Consider the following 20,814-nt stretch of genomic DNA (forward strand, 5'->3'; position numbering starts at 1 on the left):
GGACTCTTTCGAAATTTCGGCTTGTTATGCATGCGTGCATGCGTGCATGCGTGCGAGCCGCGACGAAAGGATTGTATGGTAGGGAGGAACACATGAGTTAGGGACGGGAAACCGAAACATTAGCTTTACGGAACAACGGAGCTTTACAACGGAATTACGCAATTGATTTTATATTTGCCTTTACACACGTTTAAAAAATCTATTAAAAGTAGGCTGAAAAGGGCAAAAACAAACTCAAGCGAAAATTATCTACCTATGTAAATAATTATAAAAGAGCGTGAGTTTCACTTGCAGCTCGTGCCAGTAGGGACTGCAATTTACCTATATGGCAATTACTTACATAATATTACTGTAAATAGAAATCTTTGAAAAGAGCAACTGCCGACTTTGTTACTGATTGTTCTCGATAGAAAAGGCATTTCAAACCGGTGCGGTGGTAACTCGAAGATGCATTTGACGATTCAAATTCAAAAGAAGGCTTGTAAAAGTTTATTTTTTAAAACCTTTCTTTCTTTAAAAGTATAAATACGTCATCGTTGGCCAAGCTCGCAGATTATGTAACCAAGCATTGTTCCCTTATCACATGCTTATCACACGCGGCGTCGTTATCAGCTGTGTGCTGTCCGTGACTCCTTATCACTCTCAGAAGCCTTGCGATATCACTTACCAATATCGTTTATTGGTCACGTCACTACAAAACTATTCTTGCGAAAAAAGAAATGTTTTATTATTACACTTTCAGATTTTTTATGTATTTATTTGTTTGTATTTGGTGTAGGATAAATGTACTAAGAACCAGCGCGTGCTAGAGCTTCGTTGTTTTATAAAAGCTGAAAGTTTTTTTCCCCAACACAGGGAGGAACTATCAGCGACTATGAAGTTTTGATCATGGCGACTTTGGAAGATAACAGGTAATAGAGGTGTAAAAAATCCTACATCGTCTTTAAAGAAACTTTAAAGGTGTCTGATAGGGGGTTGCCACGACACTAAGTGTCTGGCAATACATGACGTGATTTCTAATACTATTGTGAAGAAAATTAATATAAAAAATAAGACTTTATATTGTGACGTAAGATTTTATATCTTTATTGTCTTTATTACCTGGTATCTCAAATTTTCTCCCATCCCAAAATCCCCCACGCGCCTAAACAAATTTTCACTTGAAAAATATTTGCCAAACTAGGTCCAAGTTTTAGTTCACGAAAGATTGTGACCTCAGCAATAGTTATAGATTGCTAAGCCCGCATAATATATTGTAGGTAAGCGTGTAGCTGAAAGCTCGACATTTCCCTCCCTCAGGCTCGCGAGGGATAAGATTCGAGAGGGATCTCGGAGCGTCGAGTGACTGACTGCGAAGAGTAAAAATGTATAAGCTAAGTGTACGACTCTATGTACTATACCCAAATACTTTACGTTCGGTAGACTTCTTCAGGTTTATGTAAATAACTTCTGACGACCTCCCGCCCCGCCGGGATTTGTCCGTCTCGGCCCTCGGGTTCAAACCTTGGAAAGGGCAATTGAAAAATCCATAACTCAATGTCTATTACTGAATGATAGCCACTGAGCCCATTTGACAATGGTTGGTTCTATCTATCATTCAGTGTTAGACACTGAGTTAGCGAATCAGCAGGCTGGTCTGGTATGGCACTAGCTAGATTCTAACTTACCAGCAAGGAATATAAAATTACGCAAATCGGTTCAAAAATCTCGTAGATTTCTGTATACATAGGTAGAAATACAAAACTCCTCCTTTTTTGAAAGTCGGTTAAAAAGTAGCCTATGTTACTCCTCTACTTATCTGTGAAAATCCCGTCGAAATAGGTTCAGCCGTTCAGAAGATTAGCCAGTTCAAATAGTTAAAACTTCAATTTTATTTATTAGTAGGTATAGATAAACCTTGAATGTGAGCACAGTTTTACGAAATTTTCGTGTAGCTTTACTGTCAGTTTAAGTTACCAACAAGTTTTTAGGAGATTAACAAGTAATTTGGAAGTAAAGTTTTTGCGTGCGTTAGTTGTTAGAAGTTGACTTCAGAGGACCTCTGAGTGGCTGGCGAGTAATAAAATAAAACATTTCTGAATCAATCGTCGAACACGGGTAGGTATAGTTACTACGTGTACTTATATTGCATTCAATATTAACTGGCGTATTTCCACTTGAGACCGTTATTAGCAATAACAATAGGATTACATTCGACATGCCACGTAAACAATAGGGGTAAGGGGTAAACCAAACACTCATAGAGCCATTTTAAGGGAGCCGGTTCAACCTTATATATTTTGTTGCAAACCAACCAGTGTTGATACTTTTGTATTCACCCGCCACGACTTAATCCTGTTGTTATGGCTAATGACGGTCTCAAGTGGAAACATGCCAGTTAATATTGAATGCACTATACCTATAAGGAATGGATGGAAAATCACCATGAGGGCAGGATATCGCGGATGCCGCAACGCAACGCGCATTTACATTCACGCGCGCTAACAGCACCGCCTCGCAGCCGCCACTGGCGACGTTGATCTAAAGCACATCTATACGTGAAGAGACAACAATATATTCGTATAGGAAGAAAGAAAGAATTCGTATAGAACGAAAGAAAGCAGCGAAATATCTAGAATTAAGTAACTATATGACGGTGTAACTGATTTGTAGTTTTGGCGGCTAGTACCTATTGACGAAGAGTCTCCATCTCTTCGAAAATGCCTCAGTACTTGAAGACCAAAGTCTTCGAATATTTCGTGTTGCCTGTGTGACATATGGATCCAAGCCATGGTTGCTGACTTTGAGCTATAAGAAACCTCAGAGTACTTCAGATGGTGACGGAGAGAGCTATTCTTGGAGTTTCTGTATGTGATCAAATAATAAATGAGGAGACCCGTAGGAGAACCAGAGTAACCTACATAGATAAACGGGTTGCGAAGCTGAAGTGGCGTAGGTAATTCAGAGAAGCATAGACGTTGCGGTCCCAAGTTTTTATTTTTCGACTAGTGCAAAAGTAAAAAGAGCTGTCACGCCGAGCGACGAATCGTTCGCAAAAATGGTGGCTGGCGTGGGCGGAGCGGACATTTCAGTTTTCGCGACTCCCGACTTCGCGACTCGAGATAGTTTTTTTAGAAATCTAGGAAGCCCCAATTGCCCGCTGATATCCATTTGTCGTACTTACCCTACCTACCTTCGTAGGTAGGTCGTCCGAGCTCGTACGAGTCACATCTAGCGCCCGTTGGTCGTCGACCCGCGAGGCAGGCAGTACCTGCGTGAAGGTGCTCATTACTCGCCGTCTACCTGCCAGCGCCACTATTATGCCCAAGGTTTTTTCCGCGACACCAATTTTACCGTTTCGCACCTTAAACGCGAAACTGCCATTCTCAAAGCGTGCATACAAATTCTTGGCTTCAAGCCTTCGGGTCTTTTGAAGTTTGATCCAATTTTAAAACTACGCAGTTTGAGAACATTTTTTTCTTATGGAATAACTGCACAGAGTGAATCTTAGACTGAGCTGACCACCAACCCCATTAAACGTAAGTAAGTACCTCATATTGTCTGCTCTAGGTAGTGTGCTTTGTAAGTTAGGGTAACTAAAGTTAAACACATTGCATATTATAAGTAGGTACCTACCTAAATACACGATATCGAGACACGAATCGTATAACCGATCGATATCGATATACGGTTCGTCGTAAAATCTGACTCGCACATAGTGGTCCGATTCCACGAAGACGAAACAGGCAATGATTCCCCCATTTTTTTTAAATAATGAGCTCTAATTTTATGAGGTAGCCTTCGGAGCTCTACATATTTTCGTTTACATACCTACCTAATATTATTATTTTTCGCCTAGAACAGGCATCGGAAAACTGAAGCATCATTGTAAAAATAACTTTCTCTTAACTCTCAACTTATTAAAACATTTTTATCATGTTGAATAATTATTAAATAGCGACATATTGAACGTTAACTTCCACAAAACAAAGAACAGGAAGCCGGTCACATAATGCAGCAAAACAGTATAGAATCATGTGCAATAGAGAGGACTGGATCACCGTGCGTAATTAAATGCATCGCTCCATTAGGCGGCGTCCTTGAAACAATAATATATCCACGCGATTTAGGTACTTACTCTCGTGAAAATACAGGTTATATTTCTGTGAAGATGTTTTCCTACTGTATTGTTGCGTCGTGATCTCGAAATGGGTGACGCACGTCTCTCGACGGAAGATTATTCACGCACGCGACGGGCGAGCGGGATCTCACATTCACGCACGCCTGCGAAAGCTCATATTATTTTCTAGGGGCTCTGCGAGTCTGCGACGTACAAATGACTATTACGCCGGCTTGGACGTTCGGTGGATTTGTAATGTGATTTATTATGTTTGGATAAGCGGTGATAGCCTAGTGGTTAAGACGTCCGCCCCCTATTCGGGAGGTCGGGGGTTCGATCACGGACACAACTTTTCGGAGTATTTGTGTTATGTGTTTTTTTTAAGCAATTAAATAAAGGAAAACATTGTGAGGAAACCTGCGTGCCTGAGAGTTCTCCATAATGTTCTCAAAGTCCGCCAACCCGCAGTTGGCTAGCATGGTGGACTATGGCCAAAACCCTTCTCATTCTGAGACGAGACCCGTGCTCTGTAGTGAGAAGGCGATGGGTTGATCATGATGATGATATTACCTACCTACATTAATAGCAGAGTTACCTACCAATCTGTATTATGACAACTGTTAATAGCATGCACTACAGGCAGGTACTTATAGTACACGACAGGTCGAGATGTCAAACGGGTTATGAGACGGGGGGACGCCCCGCACACCCGCACATCACCCGCCCTAGCCCGTACCGGAATAGCGCAGTGGCTGGGCGGGTGTGCGGGGCGTCCCCACCCCGATTGTCATCTCGAGCTGTCACGTACCTACTATAATACCAAAATGAACATGACAATACACGTACACAACACAGAAAGTAGGTAATCAGTGCAGCAAAAACTCGTTAATACATTAAGCCCCAATATCGCGCACGCAGCGCGCACATGCCGTGGGACGCGCAAGATATTATTATTGCCCCATCGTTCCACGGCTGACGGCTCCAAAGCCCAAACAAAAGGGCGAAACGCGCGGATGGCATTGTCGCTTTCCGGGAAAAGATGGCCGCGACGCGATTACCGCCACCCGCCCGCGCCATCGCCACCGACTCCGCTGTAAATCATTATCTCCGTAAAAACTAATTGAAAAGAGCTGCACCTTTTGTTATCAAGGTGCTTTATTGCCTCTGGACGTGCTTGCCTGCGGACGCGCAAGAAATTTTTGTGATAAGTTGATAACGCCTGCCTAAACACGCTCGTTTCTGAGAACTGAGGAGTCCGCGGCTCCTAATCGGTAATTATGTTTTCAACAGAGTAGTTTTGGGTTCGTTACGAATGTTTCGGAGGCAGCTATGACTAGAAATACCTACGATATAGATACCTACTTGATTTGTATCCCCAAAGAACTTGTAAAGAGCTGCACTTTTTGTTATCAAGGTGCTTTATTGCGTTTGGACGTGCTTGCCTGCGGACGCGCGAGGCATTTTTGTGATAACGCCTTCCTAAACACGCTCGATTCTGAGAACTGAGGAGTCACGGTAATTTTAATTTTTATGTATAGAGTCCGCGGCTCCTAATTCCTAATTATGTTTTCAACAGAGTAGTTTTAGTTTATTACGAATGTTAGAGGTAATTACGAGTAGAAATACAAACGATAGTCGATCTAGATACCTGATTTGTATCTCCAAAGAATTGAAAAGAGAAACCTTTTGTTATCAAGGTGGTATATTGCATTTGGACGTGCTTGCCTGCGAGTGCGGACGCACGAGAAATTTTTGTAATAACGAAACGCCTTCCTCTTCACCTTCGTTTCTGAGAACTGGGAAGTCCGCGGCTCCTAATCGCTAATTACCTATGTTTTCAACAGAATAGAGTGGGCTCAGAATAGTAAGTAGGTACCTACCTGTTTGGATTTTAAAAATTCGTATATTTACGGATGTTTCGCAGGTAGGTAGTACCTACCTAGCTAGTAGGTGCGCGCTTTTAACACCTTTTAACGACGGAAAAACTCATTTTCTAAATATGATACAACCACCAAAATCTAAATACCTAGGTAATTTCAAAAAGGGCTTTTTCACTTTTAACAGTAGGTACCTATTTCTTAATCTCGCCTTATTAGTGCAGTAAATAATATTTTAGAAAGTATCTATTCCATGTTGCTTCGCTTTAAAAAAAATTAAGTGGACACAAATGTCACCACAATTGCATAAAAATGTAAAATACCAAACCAAATGTTCACAGTCACAGGTCCATTTTTTTACACAGCTGGACATTTTAAAGATTGGTTATTGAATAAACACACTTGCAAGTTGCAGATGGTCCCATTCTGCTTAGGCCCAGTTCTATGACACGCATAATAGACGGTTAACCAGTACCTCTGTCAAATATTGAATCCCGCATAATAAGCTCCTTGATTTTATTCAAAAAATAAGATAAAATAAATTTTGATCGTCAATGAAAGCAAAATGAGTTACGCAAGTCAAGTTTTGTTAACTTTGGACCATTTTACCTTTTAGTTGTAAGTACCTACCTTAGGTAATAATGGGGGTATGAATAGGTACCTACTGAGTAGGTACCTACTGATTTGTGCAACCCACTCTGCTTTTTATTGGCGGTTAAAGTTTAAGGGCGTTTGTGCACTCATCCGTGATTTTACGGATCCGTCTAAAAATACGAACCGAATAGGTCTACTCTTGTGCCGAATGTACGCATTTTTATGACAACCACTTCGAAGAATCGCAGATACGAACCGAATACGGATGAGTGCACAAACGCCAACGAAAACCAACGAAATCCATCCCCAAACATAGGGATCTCTTGATTATATTATTTATAATATAAAATACTCTCATGAAAGTCAACAATATAATATTAGCAGCCCTACAAATCTCATATCCGAGGCACCTGTTGATGGCCATTGTGTGAACTCCGCTTGAACTAATTACAGCGTTTTATTGGCTTTTGTTGTCCTCTCCAATCTGTTTGTTCACTTTAGACACTGAATGTGTTCAACGAAACTTTTTAGGGTTCCGTAGCCGAATGGCAAAAAACGGGAACCCTTATAGATTCGTCATGTCTGTCTGTCTGTCTGTCCGTCCGTATGTCACAGTCACTTTTTTCCGAACTATAAGAGCTATACTGTTGAAACTTGTAAGTAGATGTATTCTGTGAACCGCATTAAGATTTTTACACGAAAATAGAAAAAAACACAATAAATTTTGGGGTTCCCCATACTTAGAACTGAAATTCAAAAAAAATTTTTTTTTATCAAACCCATACGTAGGGGTATCTATGGATAGGTCTTCAAAAATAATATTGCGGTTTCTAATATATATTTTTTCTAATTTGAATAGTTTGCGCGAGAGACACTTCCAAAGTGGTAAAATGTGGTCCAGTAACTTCTAAAATAAGAGAATGATAAAACTAAAAAAAAATATGATGTACATTACCATGCAAACTTCCACCGAAAATTGGTTTGAACGAGATCTAGTAAGTAGTTTTTGATTTATCGTGCAAAATGTCGATAAAACACGGTTGTACTACGGAACCCTCAGTGCGCGAGTCTAATTCGCACTTGGCCGGTTTTATTTTATAGCTTTACTAGCTTACCGTCGTCGTCGCCCCCGTGGACTAGGTATACAAATTTCAACCCCCTATTACTCCTTTAGGGTTTGAATTTTCAAAAATACTTTCCTGTTGATAGATCAGTCAGTCAGTTAGTCACCTTTTCCTTTTAAATATATATTTATATTAGATATACCTATATTTAGATTTATCTGCCTATTTGCTACCTTGTCACGCTCACGCCTCGGACATAAGGTAAGGAAAGCTTTCATCACAGGGAGATGGAATACTTTTCATTCCGGAAAATCAAGTTCCCATCATTGAATTATAATGTACTATGGGTTCATCAGCTATTTATCATATTATGATTCTTTCTTTTGTTCTGTTTGGGGAAATAAAACATAGCATAAGTATTTAATGGAAAATAAACGGTGTGTGTTATATATATGCTACAAGGTTTTTTTTTAATAGATATAGCGAGCAAACAAGCAGGCGGGTCACCTGATGTTAAGTGATTACCGTCGCCCATGAACATTTGCAGCACCAGAGGAACGGCCGATGCGTTGCCGGCCTTTTAGGAATATGTTGGTCCGCCCCTTGAATAACCCCATGTTATAATCTAGTGGGAACACCGCCGATGGGATAGAGGCTACTTCTAAAAGCAGTGATAAAAGAGTCTCTTTAATAGGAAATGTATTGAAAATGTATTAAAAGTGTACTGCATTGTTATTGAGCGAAGTTCCAATAATGATAGTGTTACGACTATGTAGCAGGCAACCACAGAAGGCGGATAAGGAGGCCCGGAGGGTAAAACCATGAACTATATAATATGCTGTTGCTATTCGACATTCATTAAAATTTATATACATATCCATAACAATATTATAAATACGAAAGTGTCTCTGAATGTCTGCTACCTTAGCTACCTTTCACGACCCATCCGTTTACCGATAAGGAATTCCCATGGAATTTTTAATTACCTAAATCCATGCGGACGGAGTCGCGGCCATCATCTACTTCTACATATATCTAAGAAACCAACTTACTGGCATTACATATCAACGAACAGCTCAAACTGTTGCGTTTAAAAATTAGGTAAAAATAGGTTTCTCATAAAGTAGGCCTCTGCTAAAAAAAAGATTTCCAAAAATGCCACCCCAGCGAAGTCGGGGCAGGTCAGCTGTATAGCTATAACATGCCTACTAGTTTCTTCCGCGACTCCTTCCGCGTGGATTCAACTTTGTTACAGATTTCGTTGGAATTTCTCAAAATTCTCTTATACCTATGTATCATAGCATTTAGTAATAATTCTTGTATGTACCTACGTCCTACACAGTTTAAATGCAATAAATGCAAATTAATTAGAAGCCTCAATAGCTCAACGGTTAAGAAACGGACTGAATTCCGAAAGGTCGGCGGTTCAAATTCCAACCGTTGCACTATTGTCGTACCCACTCTTAGCACAAACTTTTCGCTTAGTTGAAGGGAAAAGGAAAATATTAGTCAATTAACATGGCTAATATTCTTTTTTTTATATGTGCCTACCTCACTACTCCCCGGTGGCCTACTTTGAATGGGTTTGTGATCCCCAGGACTTAACTCTTTCACCCATCCGCCAATCTACGTACAAGTAATAGGTACATAGTTTCAAATATCTACTCATATAGTGACTGTTCTGTCTTTGTCCATTGAATTGTAGGATCCCTTACCTACTGTAAACAAATGTTTCCCACATATTTTTCAATATAGTTTTTTGCTCTACATTTTACCATTTCTCATCTGGACCCTGCAATAATTGGTTTACAAGTAAGACTTTGAAATGACCCTTCTCCTTTGTTTGGAGAAAAGCAAAAAACGAGCCATAAAAATAATATCTTCCTGAATCGCGTTTAACAATACGACCGTGGTGCGGCTATGTCGAGCACTTTCAATAGAATGTACGCGGGAAGATGTGTTTATTACGTCACGCGTAGGATACTCTTGTGCCTATTAAAGTTCTAGACAAACGAAGTTTTCTATGGGTTTTACAACTTCCCAGCCAATGTCACAGTTCGTATTCTAGTTCTACTGGTTGAAGTCGCAACTCTCGGGAGGCCACATCGCACATATTATCGGCAATTAGTTAAAGTAGCCAAGGTGAAGTTGATACTGTACTAAGTTCATTGCTAAGGAAAGCTAGATTTTCAGCAAGAGTTTATCGAATTTAGGGATGATGAGTACGTTATTGCAATTCTCTAATCTATACTTCTCTTCTATACTAATATTATATAGAGGTAAAGTTTGTTTGTAGGAAGTAATCTCTGGAACTACTGAACCGATTTTTGAATTCTTTCACCAGTGGAAAGCTACATGATTCATGGAGTGACATATTTTATTTTCAAACAAATTAGGGATCCCTGTGAAAATTGTAACGAGCTACCCGTGCGAAGCCGAGACGGGTCGCTAGTATAATGATAGGCAATGTAGAAGTGACAAATAACCGGTCAAGTGCAAGTCGGACTCGCACACAAAGGGTTCCTTTTGAGGTACGGAACCCTAACGATTTTCGTAGACCTGGGAAATATTTAGATTCCTCAGTGTTTAGACCGAATAGTACCTACCTAGTACCCAGTGGCGCGCAGGTCATATAGGCATAAATGCAATGCTTACCCCAGTTGTAATAGATCAATGCATATTTTTCATTATGACCTGCCAGTCAGGTTCCTACCTAACTAATGCCTACCCTGGTTTCAAACCCTGTGCACGCCACTGCTAGTACCTAACAAAGAGAGAAAAATGATTGATTTCCGTCTTCCGTCCAAGATTGATGGATGCCCGCATCGTATCGTCGCTACGCCCGTCTCCCAGTCATCTCATTACAGAGATCAGATCTCTGGAATTCTAATGTCTACTCGTTGTCTCAAGGATCACACATCTTTGTGCTTTGTTAACCGACTTCCAAAATGAAGGTGGTTCTCAATCCGGCCCCTTTTTTATGTAAATACTAGCTCATGCTCGCGACTTTGTCCGCGTGGAGAAACACGAATTTCGAAACCCTATTTCACCCCCGGGGTTGAATTTTCAAAAATCCTTTCTTAGCGGATGCCTCCGTCATAATAGCAATCATGCCAAATTTCAGCCTAATGATGATATTCATAACCTTACCTGCCAAGTGCCATGGTCTCGCTTTCATGGCCAGAGGTTTAATTTTTCAGTGTCCAGCAGTGAACCTCAAAGGTTCTTGCTTCTTACTTTTTAAACAGTTATTTTTTAAAATGGCCATAAATGGTGATAAAAGCCATTACGATAGCCACATTCGGAGAATCGCAAGGACCGCGGGTTTTCTGTGAAGTCATTATTACATTTCCGCTACCTGTTGGGTGGGTCTTGCGGAGTAATGAGCTGACGGACAGACACGTCAGCCGTGGAGCATTCTCGCGATACTTGCTCCGCGACGGCCATAACTGTTCACTTTACAATCTTTTTGATGTCTTTGTTTATGATGACTAATTATGCAGAAGTAGACACCAGATACTTACATAATGTTAACTACTGATCCATACTAATATTATAAATGCGAAAGTGTGTCTGTCTGTCTGTCCGTCTGTCTGTACGTCTGTCTGTCTGTCTGTCTGTCTGTCTGTCTGTCTGTCTGTCTGTCTGTCTGTCTGTCTGCTAGCCTTTCACAGCCCATCCGTTCAACCGATTTTGATGAAATTTGGTACAGCGATAGCTTGCATCCCGGGGAAGGCTACTTTTATCCCGGAAAATCAGAGTTCCCACGGGACTTTTAAAAACCTAAATCCACGCGGACAAAGTCGCGAGCATCATCTAGTAAGTGAATATGTCTTTGGTGATGATGTGGCCTAATATGGGACACGTTTACCTAGAAGATGCCTATTATGTAGGCAAGGTGCATATTTGCATAATTATGTAAGGTGCCTACCTATTGAAAGATACCTACTGACTGACAGGAATCTGGATACAATTTTTCACTTTCTGAATTTTATTTGCAGTTCGTAATCTCTTAAACTTTTTAAAAGAAGTAAGTAGGAAATTTTGATATAATAAATAGTCTATCTCTATATGCATTTGTAACGTAAAAAACAAACTGCGACATTTCATTCCGAATCAAAAACATCTAGTACCTACCTACCTAGCTAAACGTTTTCAGTCAAACGCAAAACTCAAACTGTCCTTGAGAGTTGAGATATTGTGCAATGCAGTCGAGTAGGTACTGGGAATTAGGTCATACGAACGTAGCTTAGGATATCGCCGCAACGCGGACCTAGCTACATGTACTATGTTAGTATGTTACCTTTAAACCGTTCGGTATTTAGTATTCGACTCGGCGCGGCGCCTCTGATCGCCGCATACATACACATACAACTTTATAAGTTTATACCCTCTATTCTTTTCCGGATAAGGTTCAAAATCATTAGCGAAGAGATCTAAAATGTTCTTAGTAATTGTTATCATGACGCGAGTGCAACAGGGCCGCGTCGCGAGGCCATACTCGTGTGGCCATACGACCAATATAGATAACGGCCCAACCCTGCAGCTCATATAACCGCATTTAAATTTAAACCTTATTAAGTAGCGTTAAAGTAGGTTTTGTGTTGGTTTTTCATTAGGGTTGTCAACACCCGGGATTTCTGCCGTCACGTCAATCAGCCGTGCGACTATTGTGTTTATAAATGAATATCTTGATAGTGGTTTTACTGCGATCATTTATGACTATGAGTCATATTATTATGACGGGTTGTTGAAGAGAATGTAATTACTAATTTGTTGTTGAGACGCATTCTTATCAGGAGGGACTCTGGAGACAAAAGAGCATATCTATGCAAGACATTAGACAATTAATTACTCAATTAACTCAAAAACAATCAACGTAAATCTGGGGGTAAATATGAGGACTAAAAGTAACTTAGTACTTACCTAACTTTTTTTTTTTAATAACTATAGTACACGACAGGTCGAAATGATAATCGGGGAGGGAACGCCCCGCACACCGGCACAGCTGCACAGCCCCCGCGATAGCTCGGTGCGGGCGAGCGCGTGTGACGTGCGGGTGTGCGGGGCTTCCCCCCGCCTTATATCCTGATTGCCATCTCAACCTGTCGCGGACTATACTTATGTATGAGTGTGACATCAACACCTACAGCACCAGACACCAGTGCACCGACATCTATTGTACCTATGGTACAATACGGTACAGTGCGGTGCACCAGTGGGATTTGAACCTGGACCACTCGGTCTGTTGCGGTCTGTCCGCGGTCAGTCTATGACCATTGCCATTGCAAGAGACAAGGTTCGGTAGTCTATAATAGTCGGTACCTACTCGGTAGTAGGTACTTTTCAAACTTTACTTGCTATTTTGTTTTGTCTGTGATCTTAGGGCTTAGCAGGCCTGTACTAGACCCACCATGCTAATTGCTAGACCGTAACTTATGGATATGGATATAAGCTGTGGTAGCCTAGTGGTTAGGACGTCCGCCTTCCAATCGGAGGTCGGGGGTTCGATCCCGGGCACGCACCTCTAACTTTTCGGAGTTATGTGCGATTTTAAGTAATTAAAATATCACTTGCTTTAACGGTGAAGGAAAACATCGTGAGGAAACCTACATGCCTGAGAGTTCACCATAATATTATGTTCTCTAAGGTGTGTGAAGTCTGCCAATCCGCACTTGGCCAGCGTGGTAGACTATGGCCAAAACCCTTGTCACTCTGAGAGGAGACCTGTGCTCTGTAGTGAGCCGATGATGGGTTGATCATGATGATGATGATGATGGACTTATGGATTTTGATACTTGATAGTTTTCGTCCAAATTAAATAAATTCTTACTGGGAAAAAGTAAGTAACCACTTTCGACGATTTCCCACAATGCACCAAACAATGACGATTCTAAACCAAATTCACGGACGTGTAGGCTAGGTAGTTTATCCTTCTACATGGACATACTGTTAACCTAACTAGTAGGGCACCTATAACATAGATGTATGTATAAAATGTATGTCCTTTTTTATACATAGTATGGAATATGGATGTTATTAATGTAGGTAGTTACTGGTTACCTATGTATGTGTAGTGTAGGAGATAAAAGTCGTTTGCAGTTTGCATGGATGCCTATAAGACCTATAGGTGCCTAGGTACATGTGTGTGGCATACGGAGAGTGGCGTCTAAAAATTCAAGTCGCGGCGTCAGCGAGTGCAGCCGGTCTCGCGCCATCGGGCTAATGAGTGGGGGGTCGTGTGAGGCGAGGGGGGTTAGCGAGCGGGGGACGCGGGTGGGTCAGGGGGGTGCGGGTCGCGGTAATGGCGCGCGGCGTCGGATGTCGCCGGGGGGTGCCGCGCCGCGCCGCCGATAACAAAATCACTAGAGAACGTGGACGCAGATGTCGGACGGACACTTGAGATGGATGAGGCAGGTAGTTAGGTACTTACTAGGTAGGTATTTGTTTGTTTAGGCAAGTTTGGAATAGTGGGAGTCGAGTTTACAAGACATGTAGTTTTTGTATCCATTAGTTACGTATAGAATAGAATAGAATAGAATGTTTTTTTATTCATGTAAACTTTTTAAAAGTGCTTATGAATAGTCAGGTTTAATTTACCACTGGTTCGGAATGCCGTTCCTACCGAGAAGAACCAGCAAGAAACTCGGCGGTTGCTCTTTTTAATTTTTCAATTTACAATGTTATTATACCGTACTATACAAGCCATTGCAGCCCCGTGCATTGCTGGAGCGAGTCAAATCCAAGCTTTTTTATCGTGTACATAGTCTGCGACTGTATAATATGCTTTTTTTAGGAGCATACTTTTAACACATTTTTTAAACTTGTGTAAAGGCAAGTCTAAAATTGCTTGTGGAATTTTATTATAAAATATTACACTCATTCCCACAAATGACTTTCGCACCTTCCAGAGGCGGAGCGCAGGAGTAGCTAGCTTATTTTTGTTTCTAGTTTGCCTATCATGGAGATCACAGATTTTTTTGTAACTGTGAATGTTTTGTCGTACAAAAATTATATTATTGTAAATATATTGGGAAGCTACTGTAAGAATACCTATTTCCTTAAATATATCTCGTAGGGAATCGCGCGGTTTTAAATTATAAATTGCACGTATTGCCCTTTTTTGTAATACGAATATTTTCCCAATATCTGCCGCTTTACCCCACAGCAAGACTCCGTAAGACATAATACTGTGGAAATAGGCAAAATACACAATTTTTGCAGTTTCCACGTCAGTTACCTGTCGAATCTTTCTAACAGCATAAGCAGCAGAGCTGAGTTTACCAGCAAGTGTTGATATATGGGCGTTCCATTGAAGCTTTGCATCTAACGTGATCCCCAGGAACACGGTGGTCTCCTCCACTTTTAACATATCATTATTTATCATTAAGTTAATGTCCTTGGTCGCCTTTGTATTGGGCAGAGAAAATATAACACACTTGGTTTTCTTTGCATTTAAAAGTAAATTGTTGACAGTAAACCAATGAGTGACCCGCGATATGGCATTATTTACATCGTCAAAATTGTTTTTATTTCTATCGATTTTAAAAATTAGGGATGTATCATCTGCAAATAGCACAATATCGCAAGTATCATGAACGAAATATGGTAAATCGTTTATATATACCAAGAACATGAAGGGACCTAGTATAGAGCCTTGAGGAACGCCCATTAGTGAGGGTGATCCGGATGACTTCACATCATTTACACATACGGTTTGTATACGGTCACTCAGATAAGACGCAATATACAGTATACTAAGCGCAGTGTTTTTAATTCCATAGTGGCTCAATTTAGTTAGAAGAGTCTCGTGCTCAACGCAATCGAACGCTTTAGACAAATCACAGAAAATTCCAATGGCATTCTGTGAGTTCTCCCACGCATCGAATATATGCTTTAAAAGCATTGCGCCCGCATCAATTGTTGATCGACCCTTAGTAAAACCGTACGGCTCAGAGTGAAGTAATTTATTCAGATTGAAGTGTCGGAGCAGTTGGTTGAGCATAATTTTTTCAAATATCTTGCTAAAAGTCGGCAAAATTGATATTGGCCTGTAATAGGCTACTTGACTCATATCTAATTTCGTCCAATAAATGATTATTTATATAGTATTTTGCTTAAAACAACGAAATATATCAATAACAATTATTAAAAACGCAGGATGGATATATAAATCCAATTTAAAAAAATACAATTTTTATTTTTATTTGAAACGCAGAAAACGCTGTCAGCCATGATGTGACGTCATTAAATATGTAAACAAAGAAATGTCATTCCTATGTCACGCGGGGACTAACGTAGTATCCATATATATAAAATTTAGAGTCCTGACTAACTTATATATCAACGCACAGCCTAAACATCTAAACAGCTGGGCCTAGATACATGAAATTTGGTGAGTGTGTTCTTTGTAGGTAAAGAGAAGGTATCCACTAGGAAAGGATTTTTTGAAATTCCACCTCTGAGTGGGTTAAATGGAGGTTTGAAATTTATGAAGTCCACGCGGGCGAAGTCACGAGCATAAGCTAGTTTTTATATATTTCTAAAAACTCATAGTAAACGTAAAAAAATATCGTTTTCTCTTTATAAATTGAATAAGTTATTAAGTAAGACTTACAACAAAGTGATCTTTGCAAAAATAAATTTGGGTTGAAGTCGTTAGTCATATAGGATCCCTTTAAGCAAGTCTTTGCGTGTTACGTATATTTATTTCACTGGGCACTCTAATCCACAACTTTCCTGTGGTCTTTATCGATGCGTTTTTTACATTCTCGGATGATGCAATAACGATAATTACTATATTTTTCATGTAAACTAGTATAGAAGTCATGTTTATTAAACTTTGGTAGGTTATGCTCAGTATATATAATGTACTCTGTGGTTATGCTGTTGTTTACAAATGCATGACGTCAGAGCACAGATAATCTATGGGCCAAACATGGCCGACAGTGTTTTCACCTGTCTAAGAAAAATATTTTTTTAAATTAAAGTTTTACGGTTTTTAGGGCGCAAAAAAATATAGTGTTAATTTTTTTGATATAATAGGACAAATATTAACCATTTAAGACCAACTTAAAAAAATTGTCAAGTAGCCTATTGTTTGGGTCATTTTTACTGCCCGATTTAAAAAGAGGAATTAGTTTACTACATTTCATAAGATCTGGAAAGCATCCTAAATCTACAGACTCATTAAAAATTAGAGCAAGATACGGAGCAATAATATCAATAATATTGCTGATTATTTTTACTGATATCCCCCATAAGTCTCCTGTTTTTTTGGATTGTAAAGATTTGAATACTTTAATAATATCATGTGGGGTAACGTATTCAAACTTAAATAATACACTGCACTCAGAAATATTGCTCCTGAGAAGATTATAGGCTTCTGTTGGCGACGAGTTAAGTAGACGTAGGTACATATCTGTGAAATTCAGTCTGTAAAATTAAATGAAAAAGAAAAAATAATTTTGCCTAGTTACCTTACCGTATGATTGCTAGCTTTATCTAGGCTTCGTCGAATCACTGCCTGTATTGTATACTTACATAATATCATATTCTTACTCTGATTTAAATGCCCTGTCATTAGTGTTGGTACCTACATGACAAGGCTGATTATGTCCTTTAAGTGTTTTACACAGTAATAATTAGTAATGCCTAGGTAAAAAATATACCGCATCCTAATTTAATAACGCTCTGCAAACATCGCCAATGCCCAAAATACAGTGCGGGCGACGCGCCGTAAATCGCGCGCTCGGAGGGCCTTAGTGGCCTCGAGTTGGCACAAACATACCTACCGCCTGCCTCGCTACCCGCCGGCTATCTACAGCCCTACCTCTACCCGTGACGACACACTAGCGACCAAAATACAGTGCGGGCGACGCGCCGTAAATCGCGCGCTCGGAGGGCCTTATAGTGGCATCGAGTTGGCACAAACATACCTACCGCCTGACTCGCTACCCGCCGGCTATCTACAGCCCTACCTCTACCCGTGACGACACACTAGCGACCAAAATACAGTGCGGGCGACGCGCCGTAAATCGCGCGCTCGGAGGGCCTTATAGTGGCATCGAGTTGGCACAAACATACCTACCGCCTGACTCGCTACCCGCCGGCTATCTACAGCCCTACCTCTACCCGTGACGACACACTAGCGACCAAAATACAGTGCGGGCGACGCGCCGTAAATCGCGCGCTCGGAGGGCCTTATAGTGGCATCGAGTTGGCACAAACATACCTACCGCCTGACTCGCTACCCGCCGGCTATCTACAGCCCTACCTCTACCCGTGACGACACACTACCAACCTCCCTGGCACAATGGTGAGTGCTGTGGTCTTATAAGTGGGAGGCCCTGAGTTCGATTACCGCAGGGGTGAAATTTTTAATTTCTAAATTTTCTCTGGTCTGGTTTGGAGGGAGGGTTCGGCCGTGGCTAGTTACCACCTTACCGGCAAAGTCGTGCTGCCTAGCGATTTAGCGTTCCGGCTATTATTCTGTGGTTTCGGTACGAACTACGATGCCATGTAGAAATCAAAGGGGTATTGGTGTTGGGTACCGAGGAAGGAGACAGGACAAAAAGTTTGAAACAAAAAGTATCTAGTGCGGTCTTAAGCTGCGCTAGCCACTCTACCTACCTATAGTAGGTACCTAGCCTTATACCTACACTGGCACAAAACATGTGAGAGCAAAAACAGTTAGCTAACCTCGCCTTAGGTGGGATCTCAGATCTGCAGAGGAAACGTAACCTACCTTATACCTACCTACCTACCTACCATGAGGTAGACGAGTGTATGCATAGCACGCGACAGGTAGAAATGGCAATCGGGGAGGGTATGCCCCGCGGCCCGCAAGCGAACACCCGCACAGCCCCCGCGCTAACCCGGGTATCTAAACTATAGGTAGGTGGATAGTAGATTATAGTCCGCGATAGCTTGACATGGCAATCGGGATATGAAGCGGGGGGACGACGACCCGCACACCCACACGTCACCCACCCTATCCCGCATCGGGTTAGTGCGGGGACTGTGCGGGTGTGTGGGGCGTCCCCACGCCGATTGCCATTTCCACCAGTCGCGTACTATACCTATAGGTCGTCCTCTAGTGAGTTAAAGGATTTTAAAAATCCCGTGGGATCTTTTTGATTTTCCCGGATAAAAAATAGCCTAAGAATAATTTGGCCTATTATGTCCTTAGAATAATTTGAATAATAAAATTCTCCAGGTCTTTGACATGCCCGTATAATATCACAAAAAATCACGTCGATCCATAGCTCTGTTGCGAGTTGCGACGTGATTGAAGGACAAACAAACACACTTTCGCATTTATAATATGAGTAATGAAAATAGTTAACCACTTGTTAAGTGATTAATTAACAAGTGGTTAACTAATAACAAAATTCTGTCTACCTGTTTATTTCAATTTGAAAGCTGAAACCCTGAACTATAGTTTAGCACACGTAGTTTATTTTATTTATTTTATTTTTATTTATTTTATATCTAATTAGAACGGCAGTGCCACTTACACTAACTAGATGATTAATAATAAATTTAAATACAAATAAAGGTACAAGAAAAAAGACATAACATACAAAACGATAAAAGATCAAAGTTAGTTACCTATCTAGTTTAAATTTTGGCACATTATAGATAGACCTTATAGATAGGTAGGTAGTTAACACTTAACACAGTATTCATCATCATCATGATCAACCCATAGCCGGCTCACTACAGAGTACAGGTCTCCTCTCAGAGTGAGAAGGGTTTTGGCCATAGTGTACCACGCTGGCCAAGTGCGAATTGGCCGACTTCACAGACCTTTGAGAACATTATGGAGAACACTCAGGCATGCAGGTTTCCTCACGATTATTTCCTTCACCGATAAAGCGAGTGTGCGTACCCGGGATCGAATCCCTGACCTCCCGAATAAGAAGCGAACGTCGTAACCACTAAGCTATCACGGCGTTACACAATATTATGACTATTGAATTAAAAAAACCGACTTCCAAAACCACTACAAAGTAAAAAATAGCACCTCCTTTTTGGAAGTCGGTTAAAATAGCATATTCCGGTGGGGAAAAAAAATTAAATAACTTGAACATGTTAATTAAATGTAAAAGTTTCACTTTCAGTAATTCCGAGACAGTTGCCTAGATAGACCCCTAATCGAGGTCACGATACTTTTACGGGTGCTTTAGTAACCTTATAGTAAGCTATGTGCTATGGCTAAGGGTAAGCAGTGCTTTTACACCTATATGACCTGCACACCATATACTATACTACTGAGCAACGAGCCGCTGAGCTATCGAGTACCTAAGCCATTCTTATCAAACCACAGAATATGATAAACAGCCAAAATTGTTTGCCTACCTATCGTTAAAAATATTAAAAGTTTATCAGTTTCCCGCGAATCGCGATATAAAGTTCCCCGCAATAGATTTCAACGCGAGCGAAGCCGCTGGGAAAACTAGTCCATTAAAATGTGTATTCATAAAACCTAATAAAAAAATATTCATATAATTAGTTAAGTAGGTATTTTGGAAGTTAAAATGTACCTAGCTACTGAATAAAATTATTAGCTTTAACATAAAGTTTAATTCTGCTTCAAACTACCTCAAGGTACTTAGTAAAAGATCATCGATCATGATCAATGATCATACCTACCTTGACCATACCTACCTAGTTGTGTTTTTCATTTAAGCTGCGGTAGACGGTACATGGTCGATCAGAGTTGCCTATAATACCTAGGTAGGTAGGTACCTATATGCCTTGGAAGTTGGAATAGACATAGGCTACTTTTTATGCCGTAACATCAAAGAGTTTCTACGGGATTTTTAAAGAGTCTAAAACCACGCCGACCAAGTCGCGGGCATCATCTAATCTAGGAGTACCTAGGTATCTACATAATAATAATAGGTATAGGTATGTGCAACAAAACAATCACACAGATTGGTAGGCATCAAACTGAGTTTTTGCCAACAAAAAATTGAAAAGGAAAACTTTAGAACCCGTGTTGTCATCAACTTCTACCTTGTTTATTTATTAATTATTACTAAATCTATTGATATAAAATACTTATCTAAGTAGGTACCTACCTACTTGAAGTTAATACCTAATATTATGAACATAACCAAACAAAAGAAAAATAATGCGTAAGTCGTAATGGGTCTATTAGCTGCTAACTAGC

The 20,814-nt window shown here is 40.5% G+C and overlaps 1 protein-coding gene across 1 annotated transcript in view; it reads right to left on the reverse strand.

Annotated features, from left to right (window-relative positions):
- lobo (lost boys) overlaps positions 1–20,814 on the reverse strand; it is a 219,845-nt gene that overhangs the window by 191,142 nt on the left and 7,889 nt on the right. The window lies entirely within an intron of this gene.

Source organism: Maniola hyperantus, chromosome 18 (assembly GCF_902806685.2).
Source record: "Maniola hyperantus chromosome 18, iAphHyp1.2, whole genome shotgun sequence".
NCBI classification, from domain to species: domain Eukaryota; kingdom Metazoa; phylum Arthropoda; class Insecta; order Lepidoptera; family Nymphalidae; genus Maniola; species Maniola hyperantus.